Source organism: Piliocolobus tephrosceles, chromosome 11, assembly GCF_002776525.5.
Source record: "Piliocolobus tephrosceles isolate RC106 chromosome 11, ASM277652v3, whole genome shotgun sequence".
Taxonomy (NCBI): Eukaryota; Metazoa; Chordata; class Mammalia; order Primates; family Cercopithecidae; genus Piliocolobus; species Piliocolobus tephrosceles.
The window spans coordinates 121,774,171-121,778,993 of record NC_045444.1 but is presented as its reverse complement, the minus strand read 5'-3'; positions in this window follow the sequence as shown (position 1 = coordinate 121,778,993).

Here is a 4,823-nt window from a genome sequence, read left to right as displayed (position 1 = left end):
CCCCGCCTTCGCCCGCGCCCGCGCCCGCGCCCCGCCCGCCCGCGCGCTCGCCGCCCTCCGGCCGCCGCCGCTGCGTCCTCCTTGGCGCTTCCCAGCGCGCCGGATCCCGGGGAATTGCGCCAGGCCCCGCCCCGCGCCTGCCTCTGGGCTTCCTGGGACTTGTAGTCCGCGCCCCCGGCGGGCCGGGGCAGCGGGGTGCGCGGGGTGTTCACACCGGGCCAGGGTGCGGGACCCTGCCGCCGGCCGGGCCCTGCGTCGCCCAGCTCCTATCCGGGTTCTCGCGGCGGCCTCCGCGCCCTGACACGGGGGAGGCTGCCCAGGAGTCCGCCCGCCTGCGTTTTTGTTTGTTTCCAAGCGGCTGGCTCCAGGAGCCTCTGCGACTCGCCAGCGTCCCACGGCCTCGCTTGGTTAGCGGGCCTCCCCCTCCCGCGTTTGGTAACTTTCTGCCTCCTTTTCTCAAAGTAGCACACGTGTTTTCTCTTAATACATACGATTTCTTTCCAAAGGCGAAGCGCCTCCTGAACCCATGCGGCGTGGGGATCCACACTCCACGAGTGGACTAAAGTTGAGACAGGGGTGCGAGATGCGACAAAATACCACGGAGGCTTTCGAGGCATCCTTCTCCCTTACAATTTTTAAAAATTGAGCCGTGGATCTCAAGCTGCTGCCTCCTGAGCGCCGCTGCCTGCTCCACGGGGGTCCCTAGCCCCTGGCCTGTCCGTCCCACAGCAATCCCCGATTGAGCTCAGCCCAGGGGACCCCACAGAGCTGGGACCGCACTGCAGCAGCGCTTGGAAGGCTCGTCCCGCAGACTTGAGGCAAATGGGACCCTCGAGATTTGCGGAAGCACCGACTGCTGGGCGGTCCCACAAGGTCCTGGATTGAGGACACTGGCTAAGTCCCTGCCCCCAGCCATCGGCGTGGTCTTTTTGAAACACAATCAGCCGGCCGGCATCCCAGTTTAAAGCCTGCTGAGCCTTCACCGGCTCACATGCAGTTTGCTATGGCCGAAGCACCCTGGTATCCAGCTGTGTTGGCTTACTGGCTGGGTTCCACAACTTGCCAGAGATGTGCTGACTTTTTTACTATTCCGGGCCTGCTTGTCTTCTCCTTGACTCTTAGGCACAGGTCATCACACCATGGCTCGGGCTTTCCACGCATAATTAACTCTAGTAACCAAAAGGCAGGCATGTGGCCTCACCTAACCTGACTTAGCAGCAGCTGATCACTCGCGGATCACTCGGTTTCCACTCCTGGAAACCCCTTCTCCCAGTGCTCACCAAGGCTTCCTGCTGTGTTTCTGGCTTCGCTGTCCCTTTTGTGGTTTTCTCCTACTCCCCTAACCTCTAAATATGGAGGGCCCTAGGCCTTATGGTTAGGCCTCTTTCGTTTGCTATTTGCTGTGATCACCTCTGTCTTATGATTTGAATATCATACACAGGTTAATGAAGCTCATGTGTATCTCCAGCCTTGACCTCACCACTGAATAACAAATTCACATACACCTGCATCCTCAACATTTCCGGAAGCCTAGCTGGTGTTTTAAGTCCTGCATGTTGCCAGGTGAACTCCTGCCATCCCTTCCTGCTACATCTCCTAAAAATCTTCTCCATCCCAGTCATGGGCAACTCCAGGCCATCATTTGCTTAGGCTAAAAATTCGGTTCTGTCCTTTTTGCTTCTCATTTTCTCATATCCCAAATTGTGTCAGCTCCACCTTCAAAGGATCCAGAATCCCACGACTTCACTCACTCCCACCACTCAGCTGAAGTCAGGATCATCTAGCTGGATCATCACTAGATCTAACAATTGTAATAGCTCCCTGCCTCCTACCTGTTCCCTTACAATGTATTCTCAATAAGTCAGACCTGGTGAAACTTACAAAACCTTTGTCAGGGCTTGTCATGCCTTTTCTCAAAACCCTCCAGTGACTCCCATCTGGCCTCCCCTACAGGCATGAGCTCTTATCAAAAGCTGCTCAGGGGCTCAGCTATTCCCTTACTTGTAAGCTAACAAGTTAGCCTGCCACAATTCATGGATGCTGGCAGAAGACATGAGGCTCCCAGATCAGAAACAAAGGACTTTGTTATTCATAACAATAGCATTAGTCAGAATATCAGCATTTTCATGCACCAGTTCATGGAGCCCCAATTCCCATGGGCAGCATGAGGCGCAGGTGAAGCCTGTACTTGCAGTCAGCTGCCCTATAGGAGTTTTGTAAGTTTTGTAAGTTTTTAATCCTGAGCTTAGAGAGTTCAGATCCTTCGTATGGGCAATAAGTGTGCCTGCCCTTCACTCCAAAAGGAGACGCTGTTTTCATCATGGTAGTAAGTATGTCTACCCTTGACTTGGCAGAAAACATTATCTGTCTTCCAAGGCTGTTGCTCTGCAAACATCCTTGAGAATATAGTCCAGAGCAAAGGCAGCTGGTGTCTCTGCCTGTGTACCTATGTTACCCAGCAAGGGCTGCCATGAAAACCTTCCATGGGCCTGGCATGATGCCTCATGCCTGTAATCCAACACTTTGGGAGGACTGCTGGAGCCCAGGAGTTCGAGATCAGCCTGGGCAACATGGTGAAACCCCGTCTCTACAAAAAATACAACAATTAGCCAGGCATGGTGTTGTGAACCTCTAGCCCCAGCTACTCAGGAGGCTGTGGTGGGAGGATGGCTTGAGCCCGGGAGGTCAAGGTTGCAGTAAGCTGTGATCATACCACTGCACTCTAGCCTGGAAGACAGAGCAAGACGGTCTCATAAAAAAAGCTTCCACAGACTGCATGGCTTTAACAGAAATCCATTTTCTCACAATGCTGGAGTCTGAAAGAGCCAAGATCAAGCTGTTGCAGCGTTGGTTTCTCCTTGGCTTGTGGATGCTGCCTTCTCACTGTGGCCTCATGGGGGTCCTTCCTCTGTATGTCCATGTCCCCTTCTCCCCTTCTTAGAAGGACTCCATTCATATTGGATTCAACCTTCTCCTAATGACATCATCTTAGCGTAGTCATCTCTTTCAAGGTCCAATTTCTGAATATAGTCATAGTCTGGAGTACTGGGAGTTAGGACTTTAACATATTAATTTTGGGGGCATAATTCAACCTATGACTGTCCCTCTTGCCACAGCATCTCTCCTTCTAGCCTGTTCTCTCCTCTTTGGCCACACTGGCCTCCTTGCTGCCCCATAAATACAGCCATCACACCCCCACCCTTGTCATCTGTTTCTCTGTCTCCCTGCCCCCTTCACCAGGACTATTGTTTCCTTATGTATTTGCTCCAAAGCCACCTTCTCAATGTGACTTTCCCTAACATCTCTAAAATGGCATCCCTGTTTGCCAACACTTCATGTCCCCCTCCTTGCCGTAGTAGAAAGAATAATGGTCCCCTAAGATGCCTACATCCTAATCCCTGAAACCAGTAGATATGTTAGTCTAAGTGGCAAAGGACTTTACAGGTGTGATTCAACTAAGGATCTTGAGATGAAGAGATTATCCCAGATTATCTGAGTGGGCCCAGTGTAATCACAGGAGGCCTTGTACAAGGAAGGCAGGAGGGTCAGAAACAGAGGAGATGTGAAGACAGGTGTAAGGGAGAGAGAGAGGAGAGGAAGGCAAGGGAGAGAGAGAGATTGGAAGATGCTGCTGGGCTGGCTTTGAAGATGGAGGAGGGGGCCACCAGCCAGGGAATGCAGGCTGCCTCTATAAGCTGGAAAATGGAAGAAAACAGATTCTCTCCTATAGACTCCAGAAGGATCACAGCCCTATTGACCCATTTTTGGACTTTTGACCTCCAGAACTATGATACATTTTTGTCATTTAAGCCCCTAAATCTGTGCTAATTTGTTATAGCAGCAATGGGAGATGAATGCACTTGCTTTATGTTTTTCTTAGCACTTATTCCTGTCTAACTCACCATATACTTTACTTATTTATCTTGTGTATGGTTTGTGTCCCCCATTAGAACATAAGCTCCATGAGGGCCAGGATTATTTTTTGTCTGTTTTGCTCCCCATTCTATTCCCAGTGTGTGTAACAGTAGCTGACACATAGTAGCTACCTAATAAATGTTTGGCAAACAAACAGCTTCCCCATTAAATTGTAATTGTCATGAAGACAAGAACCATATTTATCTTGCACAGGGCTTGGAGCACTGTAATGCAACAAACATTCAATAAATTAATTAATCAACAATAGCTCTCCTATGGTAAGAGCTGTTCTCTCATCATGCCAGGCACGTTGTAGGTGCCTAATAAAGGTTTACTGAGTTAAAATTGAAGTTTCTCCAGCAACATGGGACCCAGTGACATTTACCAGGAATGTGCTGCAGATTTATCTTCTGTGAATACAGCCAATAATTCTAGCTTTGTGTGTGTGTGTGTGCGTGCATGTGTGTGTGTGTGTGTGTGTGTGTGATGGTCCTTCCAGGCACTTATAAGCTCTGAGTGAAAACTCCACTGTGAGAGCAAGCCAAGTCTTAAAGTAGTGAATGTCTTCTGTCCCAGAAATATCAAAGATGGTTTGAATGATCAGCCCATTCATTCATTCATTCATTCATTCTGTCACTTATTTATTCATTCGAGAAATCTTTATTGATCATCTACTGTATCCTAGGCAGGGTGATACGTTCTAGGGATACAGAGGTGAAAGATGAAGCTTGCCTTTAGTGAGTTTGCATTCCAGGGGATTATCTCTTGAAGAAACATTGCTTCTAGGGTTCAATTTCTGAATCCAATCTGAGACTGTAAACAAAGAATAAGTGAGAGGCCAGGCACGGTGGCTCACACCTATAATCCCAGCACTTTGGGAAAGCAAGGTGGGTGGATCACCTGAGGTC